The sequence below is a fragment of the Agelaius phoeniceus genome, chromosome 2, assembly GCF_051311805.1.
Source record: "Agelaius phoeniceus isolate bAgePho1 chromosome 2, bAgePho1.hap1, whole genome shotgun sequence".
Taxonomy (NCBI): domain Eukaryota; kingdom Metazoa; phylum Chordata; class Aves; order Passeriformes; family Icteridae; genus Agelaius; species Agelaius phoeniceus.
This window is the reverse complement of record NC_135266.1, coordinates 14,158,376-14,174,934: the sequence shown is the minus strand read 5'-3', so window position 1 is coordinate 14,174,934 and position 16,559 is coordinate 14,158,376.

The window sequence follows — 16,559 nt, the reverse complement described above, 5'->3', positions numbered from 1 at the left end:
AAAAGGCTATTTGTTGCTTCTGAAAATCAGCTATACCTTTTAATACACCAAAGCCTAAACTTTGTAAAATTTCTACAATACAAAAAGGGACTAGGAGAAAATCTCAATTTACCTCAAATGATCTTTGGGAAGTAGAATCATAGAATAGTTTGGACTGGAAGAAACTTTAACAATCATCTTGAATCTATGATTTACCAACTTCCTTGCTGGGAATAACAGCAGAGATGGTGAGAGAGGACACTGGGAGTGTTTAACATCAGAGTGGTTAAAGTCATTAGAACACGAGCAAACATGGGGACCCAACTATGACTCAGCAGCTTCCTCTCTATCCTTGGCTTCACTGACCACTCAATACTATTTTCAAGGCTGAAACAAATTCTGGTATCAGCAGATATTGACAAATGGTTGTTACCCAGAGCCTTTGCCTCTGAGTGAATATGGAAACAGACAAACAATTCAAAGCAAAACAAAACAAACAAAAAAAATCAAAATAGCTTCTTCCTAATACACTGAATGTAGATATTTGATCCAAGGGAGTTGTTTTTATTACATCTGTGCCACAATGGTCAGTAAGAGATATGGTCTGTCCTTTATGGATTTCAAAGACTGTCAACAGCACACCTTTGTTTCTCATTTTCTATTCACCAGCCGAACAAGAGAATTCAAAGCTTTCTTATTTTCTTTAGAGTCCTTTCTTCAGCCTGAACACGCACAGAATGTATGCAACAGCCTTTACCAACACTGCCAGCAGCATCCCACAGGGCCAGAACACATCAGCTCCATCTTGCATCCCATGGACACTTTTGAAATCTGTCCCAAGTACCAGTGACATGTGAGCTTGTGACTGTGCTCTTCCCTGGGACTGCCCAGAGCCCCCTCTATCCCAGTGGCTCTGCAAGGGCTGCAGTCATGTCTCACAGTCATGTCCCTGTGGGACAGCTGAGCAGTCTCAGCAGCCCATCTCCACCCTGGCTCACATATCATGGGCAGCCAAGACTTCTGAGCCAGGGAAGGAGTCTCCTGCTTTAAACAACATTGATTTGGCAAGCCAAACGTGTGCAAAGGAAAGGACTACAAAAAGCAGCTTCATGTCCCTTTCTTGCCCTCACAAACACACCAATGACATCTACAGCAGCAATGCTTCAGGCCCACAAAGGTAACATCGCCATGGTTTTGGTTCTCCCTCTCCCACAGGAAAGGTTTGGCCCTTCTTCCTCCTAGTGCAGGGGAAGAACCATGATATCTTATCCCACCTGATGCTGAGCTGTGTTTCACAGCCAGAAGAGAGACCTCAGCATGTCCTGAGCTGTACAGACCAGCTGTGTTTGAGATGGAAACTACAGAGTGAGAAATGGCCACAAAGGTGTAGATTGCCCCATAGGTGCCATGCAACACCCTCTGATCAGTCCCTTCCTCTGCATGTCCCCAGCCCTCCCTGCACCTCGGGAACATCACCACCAAATCTGTGAGGGATACCAAGAGCCACAAAGTGAGCAAATATCCCCATCTAGTGTCCCTGAGTACTGCAGAGTATATTCTGCTCTTTTCCATCTCTTTTATCCCTTTCCAGTCATCCCGATTCTTAGTGAGAAAGATGCTCTCTCCAAAAGAGAGACTAAAAATTACCACTGCCCCCCAGAAGGGCAGGATGCAGGCTCTAGGCATGCAAACAGCTCAGCCAGCACGCTGCTAATTACATTTCTGCAGGTCTGGTCTGAGCTTTCTCTTGAGCAACAGCTGCTTATTATTTCAGCTCACATGGTCAATCTCCGTGAGGTTTCTTTCTTGGCTCCAGTCTGCTAATCTGACCACAAGGAATCGACAAATTAGTACTAGAGGATAAATCAAAGGGGTTTTTGTGTGGCCCTTACCCCCTGTTTTGCATACAGTGCTTCCAGCTCACTGCTGTCTCCTCAGTTCTCCTAGAAAAGCTCCCTGGCTACAGAGGCGTGTTATTTGAGGGTGAAATGCATTAGCCTCTGTTTGCTCCAAATTTAATTCAGCTATTTAAATAATTTAATACAGCATCCATCAGTATGAAAGCTGGGCAAATTGAATCCAAAGGATTTGAAGACACATAGATTAAATAAACTACCTTCAAATCCTGGCTCTCAAATTATCACTGCCCCTGGATTAATTCTACCTTAATTAGACAAAATAATCTTCTCAAAATGATTAAATTTGTGAAATAAAGATGAAATAAACATAAAGTAAAAACAAATGGAGTATAAACAGCCAGAAAGCATAACACATAATACAGAGCCTTAAATCATACTAAAAGTCTTTCTGTTTAGGATCTCATTAGAGCTCTATAAAATCATGAGTGGCATGAAAGAGATTAATAAAAAGTTTTGTTTCTCAAAATACAAGAAATAGGGGTGCATCACATGAAATCTTTAGCCAGGGCTTTAAAACAAACAAAAGTGAGGGCTTTCTGACAGAGTGAATCATTAAATTGCTAAACTCATTGGCAAAAGTGCTGCAGATGCTGAAAGCAAAAGTAGAATCTGACAAATCAACAAAAGATAAGGCCACAAAAACTTATTAAACACAGAAATCAGAAAATCTTTAAGCCATAAACTGCTGAGGGGTAGGAGAACATATTGGGGAAGTATCACTCAATACTTTCCCTGCAGTTACACCCTTTCCTTAATTATCAGCTACTGTCAGAAACAGGATACTGAGCTGGATGGGCTTTTGGTTGGGCATAATGGGGCTATTCTTATAAAGTGACAAGTCATGAATTGGATTTACTTTAAAATGTTGACACTGGCTTCAGTCTTGTACCAGATGGTGACTAAAGAGCATCCAAGTTAAACTCAGCTCATGGAGTTTAGGATAACAATCAGGCTCTCAGACTTACCTAACTTCAGGAGTTGTTCATGTTGAAACTCCACTTGATTGTCAAATCCATTCAGCATCACTACTGTAAAGGCAAAGGCAGACATTTTTCTATGGCTATGGCCCATGATGACAGCAAGGCAGCAGGTTACAGAACAAAAGACAGCAGTACTCTACAAAAGGTCCCTAGCAAGCAAGTCCTTAACAGCAAGGATTTTAAGGACAAAAAAAATTTCAAAAGAGTAATATCTTCAAAAAAAGCCCCCAAAATCTGAGGACAGGATTGAAATAATTAAAAATATTTGTTCCATTCATTCAGATAGGTAGAAACCGTAGTGAACCCTGCTTTGAAGTCTCTGGAGAGTCCTTTGGAAGAAAGCATAGAAGAGCACATAGTCCCTGCCCTATCTGGACTGTAATGAAAAGCAACACTTGGAGATCAGGGTCAGAAGGATGCTTGACCAAACCAGTCCTCAGAAATGAGAAGCAGAGCAGGTCATCACTTCAGAAGACATTGTAGAACTGGTGCTAAATATAAGGAGAGGTAAGGAAACAATCCAGATTTATACCCTTGCAGTAGGTGGTGCAGGCCCATGCCTCAAACGTAACCAGCAGCACCACCTGACAAAATAATCCTCTCCTCTTCAGCCATAATGCCAAAGTTTCTCAGCAGGAAAGCATCAAGAGAGCTCAGTTTTAAGCTAGTTTTAACACTAGCTGGAGAGTCACCAGGACTCTGAGAGCAGTGCAGCAGATTAAATCAATATTGCCATAGCCCAAGTCTACTGCCAGAGCTGGATCATCCCAACCAACTGCGTGTTTCAGAAAAGCCAACATTTTATTTTTGTCTGCTGGGAAAAAAAATTTGTATATAATATGAAAAAAAAAAGCCCTAGGTTGATGCAGCCTCCAGACCTGATTCACCCTTTATTGTCTTCAGCAGAAAGACCCTTTATGCCCTCCTGGGAGTGGAGTGAAGCCTTCAAAGTTGCCTGGAAACATAAAACATGGTAAGAATGTTCAGGTAGCATTGAAGCTGCTCTCAGAAGCCAGCTGAGGACAGCCCCAGGCTCCCACAAAGCTCGTGGAGAAGCTGTTTGCCAGGAGCAGCAGAATGAGTTCACTGCCTTTTTCACCCACATCAAGAGCCCTCAACAGCCAGACAAGTGGGTGCTCCCAAAGGAGGCACTGGGATATGCAGGCAGGTGTGCCTCACCACTGTGACATCAAAACAAGTCACATCAAAACAAGCTCTTGTTTTCTTCTGTTTTCCCTTGTTCTTCCTCCCTCGGACTCCCATGCAAAGCCTGTCTCCATCTTCCACCATCATCTTGCTATAGCAGGAGCAGCCAAGTAGCTCAGCCAGAGTCAGAGAATGCCATGCCCACCCTGCTGAGTGTCCTGAACCAGCTCTCCCTCTGCCCCTTCCTTTGGGGCACAGTTCTCAGCCACACACATTTCCTCCATCAGACCTGTGCTGGTACTGACCTCTGCTCCTGAAACAGCCTTCAAAACCCTTATCAAGGCTTCCCTTCACCAGTCACCATCCTGACCCACACACAGCCTTAAAATTACAAGCCCTGGATCCCTGCCAGTTTAAATAATGCACATCCAAATGACTTTAAATCTCTCTTTTTTTTTTCCTCTCTGCATTTTCCATACACAGTGTTAAGACCCACAGAAAGCAGAAAACTCTATTTCCCTGTGTTATTCTGTAATTTGCAATGCCACCCACCAAATGGTACAGTAGAAATAGTTAATCACATAGGCTTGGGATATGCATAAGCTGAGTTGTAAAGGTGCTAATAGGTATATTTGAATTCAAAAGAGATCTGAGAGGTGGAAAATAATATCTTATTAGTATGCTATATGTGTGTGCAAAGCAGCAGCCTGTTCTCTAAAAGATGTGGGGAAAAATAGTAGAATCAAAGCCTTCAGCTTCTCCTATAACAACACATTAAAATCAGCAATCTTTTTTTTTCTTATTAGAATTATTAACATTTATTATTTTAATTTTTTATCTCATTAGAATTATTAACAATTATTATTAAATTCTGTGATTTCTATATCCCAGAATTTTGAACCATTGCAAAAAATATTACACACAGTAAATCTGCATTTCTGTATGTTGACAACCACTCATATCTGTCTCTGGCTCCAGCCTCAGATACCAGCAGCTCAGTGTTTCCATATAACTTGCAGTTTCCCTGGCATTTGGAGAAATGTGTTGAACCTGAATCAGGTAGGAAATGGGTCCTCAAAATGAGCTGTTAGAATGTACTGAATATGGGCTGAAATAACACAGCATGGAACCACCTTCAACTTGCTTACCTTTATTTCCCAGAGCAGACATATTCCTCAAATACATGTAATTTATGGGAATTGCTCTTTCTGTCTTCAGCACACTGCTGGTTTGCAGGTTGTTTTCTCCCATTCTGTTTGCTCACTCTAGAGCAGCAGCCTGCACAGAACAGGTCCAGCTGAATGTGTGACTGAGCACTTATTTCAAGGGGCCAGGGACAGAGGTTCTCCATAGAGGCAAGGGAGAATAAGATCAGTGAAGCACACAGATTATGCGTGGGCAGGATTCATAAGTTTAAAACTTAGAAAAAACAAGTATACCCAAGCAATGAATCCAAGTTTCATTATGACTACTTAATGTGCTCTTGTTAGTCAACTCAGTAATTCTATCACATCCATCACATTTACATCTCAGCTACAGAATTTGGAAATGATTCTGAAAGATACAATTTGGGGAAAAAAAGGTTATCATTCCTTTTTAAACCTTGGAGAATGAGGGGGAGAATAAATACTGGGCTATTTAAACTTACTCAGAGTGTTTTCTCTGGCATAGAGAGGCACAAGATTTCAACCTGTTCTCCTTTTAAACTGAATTTCAACATTGAAAATGGATAAAGGGGTTGTGCCACCCACAGCACACTCTGGGAACCAGGGGCTTGACTGAATTTAAAAAAGCATTAGGCAGTCCCTGTCAGAACCCAGGAAATTCCTCTGGCTGCCCTGGAGGACTCGAGCCCCTGCCCAGGGGGCTCAGAGACCCTGGCACAGAGCCCAGTACCCCTGTGCCTTTGATTTAGCCCTTGGAAAAAACAATTGCCAACCTTTATATGAAGAATTACAAGCCACAAAAGTTTAAGTAGAATGACAGTGAATTTATCACAGGGTGAAAAATAGATTTTTGGGGTTTTTATAATGGGGGTCCAGGAGGCGAGATGGAGGAATCTGGGCATGTCCAGCTTTTCTCCTTCTTCTTCTTCTTCTTCTTGGCCTCCATCTTCTGCTGTGATGTTGGCACTTTTAGATTGGTTTAGAGTAGAAGCTCACTGTCTAACATAGGTGATAGGTATTGGAAAGTAATTGTAAATATTGTACACATAGTTTTTAGTATAAAATATAACACCGCCCCGGGGGAGGCAGAGTGCCTGGACTGTCTGGCTGAGCAGACCTTGGCTGGACAGGAGACAGAATTTTATAGATAAGATACAATAAACCACCTTGAGACTGAGAAATGAAGAGCTCTGACTCCTTCTTCGACCATCGGGCTGGAAAAAGAGACTTTTTAAATATCTCAGGGTCACTCTGACCAGCTAGAGATCCCAAGAAGTCCCTGCCTGTAGACATTCTCCCCTCCATCCAGTTCTCCAATGTACAAACTGGCACAGTGAAACCTGCCTCTAGAGTCTCTGCTTCCATGAGCAAGGGGCTACTCTTGCAGAAACTCTTCTTGGTTCATCTGCTCTCAAACAGCAAACCCAGATGGGATGAAAGTTGCTCCCAAGGGCTTCCACTGGGAAGTATTTTCCTTTGTACTGAGTAAGTACAACAGAAAACAAAGCAAAGCAAATCCCTTGGGCACATTGCCTCTCCTCAGCTGTTCAGCATTGACCTCCCAGCCTGAGTCAGGCTCAGCAGTCCCTGCCAAGCAGGGCAGAGGAGCAGAGGAGGTGCCATCCTGAGTGTGGCACTCACACCATGAGCCACCATGCAGCTCCACACCTGCACAAGGGCACGGCCAAGTGCCACATCAGCCACTTCCAGCAGGGAGGGCAAACACATTGCCAACTCTGGGGTCTGACACTGGCTTTGCAAGCCACATCTTTCAACCTAATGTTGCCTTGAACAGCAAGGAGTGTGTATCCATGTGGCATTCAGCACACTTGCTGCCTTGGGGATACCAAAAAGATTAAAAAAACCCAGAAAGGAAAACAATCTGTAACAACTGCTCTCACCTCTGCAGTCACAAAAGCTATCAAAAGGTCTGGAAAGTGAAGCTTCCTGTTCATTCTGAGCACGGGACAGGCCCAGAGAGGCTGTGGAGTCTCCTTCTCTGGAAATACTCACATTGTTTCAACACATTCCTGAGTGATGTGCTTTAGGGGAGTAGGGAGGTTGGGCCAGATGACCTCTGGTGATCCCTTTCACACATTCTGTGTGATTTGGTGACTCATCATTTCCTGGGAATGAGGTGGTGCTCCAGCAAACCACACAGCACACCATACATGAGAGTCAGGGTGACACAGTCAGTGGATAATGGGAAGCACATACATCTGCTCTGTTCTGCAGGGATCAAAACATCCATGCCCTTATCCATATCCTTTTTGCAAGGATGAATCATACCTATAGCAATTATGTTTTCATTAGTTAACACTGCACTGCCTTTACTGAATTAAAAAACAAAAACAAAATTAAAAAAAAAAACAAATTCATTTCAAAAGTTATGATTATATGAAACAATGCTCTTCTGCAGGACATTTAAACTTGCTTAATCACATGCAAATCTCTAAAATCAACCTTAACATACTGCTCAGTCCATCACTTTTTTAATTGCTCACACAACTTTATTCTTATTATACTGGGTCCTCTACACCACCTTTGGAAAGTATGCCACAAAGTACAAGTGTATGTACATTCAAAGCATAGTTGCAAAAAACCACTAGTGCAAAACATAGAACACTCAAAACTAGTTCACATGCATATGGGTTTTTAAAGCTGCATAAAACCCCAACAGAAATGCAAAACACTAAAGACTTGATTACCATCTTCGCACCACTACAGCTTCCAGGAAGATGCAATATTTTCTTAGTATTTTTCAATTGAATCTTTATCAAGAATATTATTATTTTGGTGTCACTGGGCTTTGATTAGTACCTATTCACAAATGTTTCAGTTTTGGTTTTGTGGTTTTTAATGTTCAGCTGGGAACTGTAGTGTTTCACCTGCCACAGACATCATTTGCACTTTGGGATTTTTTCTTCTATCTCTGGAGTTACAGCAAAGGCAGCTTCACCATAGAGTTTAGGATCTCCTTTAAAAACAATCTCTCAAATTTGTGAAAACTATTGCTGCTGGGAGCTCAGTGGGTAGCAAACACTCCACGTGCTGCTGAACATTCAGTTCATGCACTGGGCATAACTGGAATTGGAAATAATTAGATGAATATTTCAGCCCTGAACTGTGCCTGTTCCTCTAATCCTCTCAGTTGCAACTGTATTTGCTGCTTAGCAATATCAGTTTTAATTCCCAGTTCCTAATAAGAGCTATCAAGCATCACTCTCTGGAGTTCATTATACAGAACTGGATGAAACCTTAGGTCAAGTGTAACTCCCAGGTGAGCTCACATTACCATTTGCCTCCAGGTTTCTGGATGTGCTCTACATGCTCCACCTCAAGCAATGGCAGATCTTTTGTAAGTGCTGGAATGGTTCAGCTGGGTCCTCAGGGAACCCCAAAACACAGCAGACACCACAGAGAGCAACAGGCACAACTTTCCCAGCATTGTCCTGGGGAAGGCTGTGAGAAGATGAGAGAAAAGAATGAGAAACAATTCTTATCTTCACTTGCTGCACCTGTTGTTGTGAACATGTGAAATGTGTTATGGAGATTTGTTACCAAAGGGTGGTTTCTTAACTGGCCAATGGTGATGGTGCTTTAATTAAAGAACCAATTAGGTCAACCTGTATCATAGTTGTCTATAAAGGCAATGTGCTTCTTAAGAGTCTAGAATAATGGAGTGATTGATCAGCCTTCTGGAATCATGGAGTCAGTGCTGATTATTACCCAAATGGGGACGTCATCCTATGACACAACAACTGCCACAGCCCTGGGGTTTAGCTATGGCAGGGCAGCTGGCAAAAGCAAGCAGCCCAACAGCTGATAAATGTCACCAGGGTTAGCACAAATCATCCTTCACTCAGTGTTTTCCCCATTCTTCCCATCCTCTTTTGTGACTTTGAAATGAAGTTGCATAAGCAAAAACTGGCAGTTCAGGTCCACGACAAATTGCCAGCATGAAATACGTGACAACTTTACATATTTACAAGGCTTGGAGGAGGCATTTGGATCATCAGGAGCCTTAACCACATGGTTTTTAATATGCATTTCCAACTCTGAGGGATATGATGAAGAGTGTTTTACTGCTGGCTGAGCACTAATGGATTTGGAGATGTTAACTGTAGTCTAGAGGCATCCTGAAATGGTGAGCTAATGTGCATTTAATTTTGCTTATTTGGTTTCAGCACAACCAGGTTTAGTTATAACACTGTAGTGTCAGCACCAACCATCTGGGGTTGAACACTGAGAGAAAAGGGTGTGAGTGGTTAGTGAAACCCTTTGAGAAGGGAAATTTAAAGAGAAGCAGATGTAAAACAGAGAGGAAACAGGCAGGGATAAGAAAAAGAAAAAAAAAATGTCAGAGAAACAACAGCAATAACAGGCAGTGACAGAATAAAGCACCAAAAGGAAGTGCCTCAAATAAATACCCACATGTCTGGTTGCTCCACACATCTGGGTAAAGACTGCCAGGAAACTCTCTGAAAAACACTAATACCAGCAAACTGATATTTGTTCCAGTGCTCCTATTTTAGATATCAGCCCTCAAATTAGGATTTGAGTACTGGATCCTCTCCTGGAAAAACAGCAATCCTGAAACCATCCAGTAAGTCCTGGAAACATTTAGGGGCTGCATTAAGCAGCTCATGTTAAGTTTCCTCCATTAAAAGCATTCAAAATGCAATATTTCAAAACAAAGCAGGGAGGAAATTATTTTCAGGGAAGAAACTTAACATAAGCTGCTTTGATATTTTACTGTGGCCTTTCACCTGTGAGCTTTGCAAGTTATAATGGCCTGGCAGGATGTTGGCATAGGAACTAAAGGATGACAAACCAAACAATAATACAGAACCACAGAATTTTCTGAGTTGGAAGGGACACACAAGGATAATGTATAGGAAAACAAGATCATCTCAGGCTTTTGGAAGTGTTGCTTCCAGCAGGAAGAGAGTCTAAAGAAGCAAAAGGGTCAAAGACATGAAAACTAGAAGGTCTGAGCAGTGACATCTCTTCTGCAAACCAGGAACACAATCCTCTTCCTCAGCTCTAGACAGGCACATCCCAGCTTGAAAGGACCTGAAACCCAGACACATTCCCAGGGAGAGGAAGGTGTGAACACAAGGTGCCCCCTCATGTTCTTCAGGGTGAAGAAAAAGCAAGAGTGCAGTAGCTGGCATGTCCAGAGCTGTATGCACAGAGCAGCAGCCAGACTGACACCAGCACAGAGCAGCATCCTGGCAAGGAGACCATGAAGCAGCCCCATCCTGAGCAGCACTTGGCACTAACAAATGGACCATCCATAAAAAAATCTCAATAGATCATTTTCATCCTTATAAATTTTGTTACTAATGATTCACATCAGTCCAAAAGAACTTCCCATAGCTCTTACCCTGGCAGGGCCTGAAGCAAGGCCAGCTCTGAGCAGACAGTGGATATATTCCCCTAATTTCTAAGACTAACTGTGTAATATAACTTTGTCATCACCAGCAACAAGGAGTCTCCCAAGAGGAGGCCTTGGAGAGCCTGGGGGGGACTTTAGAATCACATTAAAATATGTCTGGTCTTTAGCACTGGCCAGAATGTCACTGTTTTTCATGTGGTAAAGTAAACTGAAGACAGAGGAAAATCCACCATCCCTGAGTGACTTGAAACTAGCACCAGTTTAATCTGTAATGTCAGATGTACAAATTCTTACTTGGAGTGTAGATTCAGAACTTGATGGCAAATTAATATTTAACAGAAACCTTAGGACTTTAAAAGTATGCTGCCCACTGCAGGCTTTTTTATAGTAAAGAAAAGAAACTAAATACCAGCTAAGGCTTCATTATGCATTCATACACCTGCTTATAATGGGATATTTTTGGAGTGGTCCCTCATACCAAGGTCCTGCAGCAGTTTAGGCCAGGTAGGAGCAGGGATCCCAGCACAGATGTGCTGCCTCCATCACACTAAAGCTGCATCTCAGATATGGGAACACCACCTGAAAGTGGACCCTGCAAGGGCTCAGCGAGCTGAACCAGCTCATTTGACCTGGTACTGGGATGGTGATTTGCAGCAGAAATTGCAGACAAATCCAGAAGGATTAGTGGCTGGAGAGCAGGAGTTGAACTGAGAAAACTGCTCCTCCTGCCAAATAAATGCAGCAAGTGAGTCTTGAGTGATGGAAGTAGAAGGGGTTATGTGAAGGAAATGCATATTGCTGTGTCCTATTGTTATAAGAAAGATTTTTGGGTTCTGTGAGAACATTTATTATTGCCATTTCTTTTCTAAAATTCATTTCTAAAGCATTGGGAGATTTTACTTTATTGTGGCTGGCTTTGTGCTTGAGTGCTGCAAAGCAGTTTCCACTGAAAAGGGCTTTTTTGCTGATAAAAGATACTGAGAATTCTCTTGAGCTTCGACTATTAAATGGCCAATGAAGATCTATCAACTTCCAAGCACTACTTTTTTATTATTAATTTGTTAATTCATATGAGAAATCATTGCAGGGCACTTCAAAAACTTTGGGAGTTTTTTGTTTGTTTGTTTTTATAGAAGAAATAAACTCTTGAATGGCCAAACTGGTGAACAGTGTTGGTAGGTAAGCCTGCCCATCAGAAGCAAGAGCACTCAGGATTTAGTCAGACTGACACAGGTTTACTGTAAAAAGTGAAAGCACACAGACATTTGAGTTAAGCTGCCTTGTGGGAATACCTCTTGGAGTTGTCTTCCCCTGCAGTGAGGTTTTATTGTCACCTCATCTCAGGCAAGGTCTGCTCTTGGAGTATTTGCCAGTATAATCATCTTCTCTGCATATATGGCAAAGAAGGGAGCAAGGAGGGGAGAGAGGGAGGAAACAAGGGAGAGGAGAAATGAGATCATAGGACATTTTTAGATTTGCCAGTATAGATATATTTCTAGTTGGAAAATTACTTTAGCTAACCTCATTTGTTTTATTCCGTGTTTTATGATATACCTGGTATAAATAACAATGCCAAGTGTAGCTTTTTGCTGTTAGAAGTTTATAAAGTCTCCAACATTAGACAAATACGAGAAATGAACATACTGCTCATCTAGAGGTTATCTGAGATGCAGTGAATGGCTTTTCACATCTCCTCAGTTCAGTTTAGTACAAAGGGCAGTGGCTTGGATTGTTTCACCTCAGCTGGTTTGAGGTAGCACAGATAGAGAGGTAGAAATCACCACACCATTCTGCAACAAACAACTTTCTGTCTGAGAGCAAACCAAGCAGTCACAGCTGCTGCACTGAAAACCTTTTGACCACTTCAAGGTCTTGCTGTGCCTGCTGATGCCATGAGAGGGCTGGGCTGTGCAGCCATTCCACTACATGGACAAGTTCTAGAGCAGCCTATGGCCATGACCCAAGAGGATACATCCTGTGGCTCCACTGGCATTGTTCTGCACAATTTCTGGTCATTTCTCCATCCCCCTTATGAATAGGCAGAAATATCAGCCCCCAAAGCACAGATGAGCAAAGGTTTGATCCTGCCCCTCTGACCCTTCCTAGACCTCAGCTCCCTGGCCATACATAAGGCTTCTTTGAAGCTACACTGGTACAACTTGTGTAAGGAGTTCCAGCCTATTAAAGTATTCCCTGGGGAGTTTTTCTCACCTAGAAAAGTCGATAATGTCCTCATTTCAGTTAAGCATTCATTAGCTTTCTGTATGCAAGCCACTGAGTGGGCAGGGAAGAGCAGAAGGATGTGTATTGAGAAGACACAATGTTCTCCTCTGGCAATGTGGGAAGACTGGCACATCATAATGTTCAGGAATAATAATTGCACCTCTAGCACTTCCACTACCTACTTGATCAATGTTTAATAAAGATTTAACGTACTGATGTTTTTGAAAAGTAACCACCAGTCCAGATACACAGCTTGTGAGGGTCAGGATAAGGGCAATGGAGGAGAACTCTTCAAAATGGCTCAATAAGACATTTGATTGAAAACAAAAAGAGTTGAAAAGCAAGTTACTATTTCTGACCTTTGCTATGGAAAAGCAAAACCTCAAATGAAAGCAAAAAGAATATATTTTCACTGAAAACACTGGGAAAGCAGGAATAATAACTGTCATTTGAGTGACTTATGTAGGCCTTCATGTAGGCCAAGCTCTGTAGTCCAGTTGTACATCCTGTCATGCCTGAAGATACCATTCCCCCTCACAATGAAAACCATTTCTTCTGGGGAACCATTGGCTTGCAGAGCAAAATGGGGGCACGAGGAAAACAAATGGCAGATTTACAAAGGATTTGGCATAGCACTTCCAAACCAAAGGCACAGGTCTTGGCTGTTCTACCTCTGTTTTCAATGAAAAGCACCTATTTCTGCCAAAATGCTATTGAAGTTCAAGTGATTATTTTATTATATCTTAATTGATTGAAAATGTTACCTCTCAATTTTTGTGAATTACCTTCCTTGAACCATTGGAGGCAATGATGGGCTAATCTTTTTTCTTAAATTAAAAAGGAGAAAATGTGGTGCTATAGTACTTGACTCATTTTGCTAGACTTTCAAATCTAATAATAGCATTCTTCGTAATTGATTTAGTCTTTCTCAATTCCACTTAAATTAGCTTTCTGCTTTAATTAAATCACAATATATTTTATGCCAGGAGAGAATTGGTCGTTTTTACCTGCTGGTATAATTACAAAATATCACCACAATGCACAAGAGAATCCTGAGGTCTATAGTTATAAATAAGCTTTAGAGTTAATGTTATGCTTCTGGTTTCCCTCCAATATTTACAGCATATTTGCATTTCTGATCTATTTTATGCTGCTATGTTTTACAGTGTTTTGCAGATGGTCTTGCAATTCTCAGCATGCAATAATAGGAATTAAATATTTATGGTTGTGCATAACTTCAGTTCTCTCTGCAGTCTTCAGAGCTCCCTGTAGAAGTCAGCATTTGTCAGCTCGGAGCCTGCACTGGCACCAGCAATGATTGTGCTGGCACTGCCTTGTGCTACAGCAAAGACTCTCCCTAGCCCCAGTTCATCCATCATTTCAGTGCATTTCATCCCATCCTCTTCACAAAAAAAGTTGTCAAAGTCAAAAATGTTGCCCTACTTTTCCAGCCTGAGGAAGGCATCATGTGAGAGCTGAGATACTGCTTTGGTTCCCGTGCACCTCATGCACACCTTGGAGTGGGAGGTGCAATACAACAGTTTGACTGTGCGGGACATTTGTAACTCATGTCTCCAGTCAGGCCAAGACTTCCCTCCACCTGGCAATGGGTCACACAAAACACACAAGGAAGAGATGCACAAACTGTCTCCAGGGCTCTTGAGCCTGGCAGTGAGGGACTGCAGGAGCAGGTTTTCAGGGACAGCTGCTCTTCTTCCATCCAGAGCCACAACAGGACAGGACCAGGGCAGCATCCAAGCTCTCAGCAGAGCCAAACCTGCAGCTGACACACACAACAGCTGAGACAAGTCTTTGCCTCCTGCTGTCCTGGGTCCTACTCCCTCCCGGGTCTGGGTCTCCTCCTTAAACCAGTTCTGGTGCTGTTCACAAACTTTAGGATTCTTTTCTAACTAGTAGACAGAAAAGCCCTGCTAGTGGCAGGCCATCCCATGCATTTATTCTATAAATTTCAAAATTAAGTAAGAATCAAAAATTAAAGGCACTTCTAGTGTCTGTTAAAAATGTCTAGACTTTTTATTTCTTTCTCTGTTCCCTTATCTGACCATCTGTGCTGCTTTGAGAACAGGAACTCAAGTTGTTATCTCCACTGTACACAATGAAATGGACCCTGGTAAATCTGCAGGTCCCTCCCCACAACTTTTGCCCTCTGCTATGTAAATGAAATTATTTTATGAAGTTACTTTAATTATAATATGGTACTCTTACATTAGGCCTAATTTCCTTTCAACAGAGCCTCAAAAGAAGGAGCTCATTTACAGTGTTTTAAAGCACCTGTCCTTCCTTATTGCCTGAACTTTTCTAATATGAATTCTTATAAGACAGAGCACAATGTGAATTTTGTGTATCTTTATTCACTTATAAGCCTATAAAAATTTGCATCCACTCCCTTCCTGCTTTTCTTCCTTGTTGGATTTGTTGTTTTCTTCTCAACACAATCTGTTAGGGAGCTGGTAAATCCTTTATATCAGTACGTGTAACCATGTACTTTTCAACCTTGAATGTAACCACCTAAAGAAAAAAAATAAAGTCCAGAAAGTAAAATATTCCTTTGCTATACATACTTTTTTTTGTTCCTAAATATAATTTCAATTTTTACCTGGCAGAAGCTTGGAAGGTACAGTAATGATTTCTCTTAAAAAATGAGAAAAGCTTAAAAACTTCTGAAACAAGATTTATGCTTCCAAAGAGGTACTCACTCAAAATGCCCTGTGCCTCAGTGTGAGCAGAGGTACATGCCTTCCATTTGAAGCACTTCATCTCTGAAGTGCACTGTCTGAAAGAACAGTCTGTAACTTGGACATTCATTAAATAGAAGTGAGGAAATCCTTTTCATAATGCTGTGCATAGACACAGAAAGTTATCCCTTGTGCATAATTGCATATGAGAATTCAATTTTTTACATGTGTTTTGTACATATGTGTGCATTTATATTGATATAAAAATAAGATAAATATGTTATTAATGACTCCCAATAATAATACTGCTGTGTATTCTGCTGGTAAATGACTTCAGAAATCTCCCAAGGGATGTTGTCATTGCAACAATGTTCCAGCACTGTTGGAATAGGACAAGTGGAGTGGACAATTGCTACAGTCAATTCACTCCTCATGTGGAGACTTACTGACAAGCTACTAGTCAAGCTACTACTACTTTACTACTAGTCTCTGGTAGCTTTCCATGACAGACCTCTACCTACAGCTGCACCAGCTCTCTACACAAAAATGTAACTAAAGTCTTCAAATCATGTGAAGGCTCACAGCACTAAAGCTAAGATCTGAAAATATTTTATGGAAATATTCCATATTTTAACAAAATATGGCTGTGTAGTAACTGGACTGGTTCAGTAAATGCTTGATGTAATCACATACACATGGCAGTGTCTATCTGGAGATCTCTGTCAGCCTAAAATTAACTTGAGTTTTAATAAAAGATTGCAAAATGAAAACAGATAATTAAAGGCAAATGCAAAAAAGTAGTAACTTCTTAACTTCTAGTTTCTATCACTATGACCACAAACTAGTAGCAGAATGCAATCAATGATTCTACATATGAAATCACTTAGATGTTACCCACAGCCTGCTGATGTAGTAGCTGAAAGCAAAAGAAGTAAGGTGAGGAATAATTAAGCAACTCACAATACATTGCTGCTATACATACACAAAACATGGAGCAAAAAGAAATCACATTAGCAAGAAAAGCACATGGAGGAGACCTAGTGCTTTTC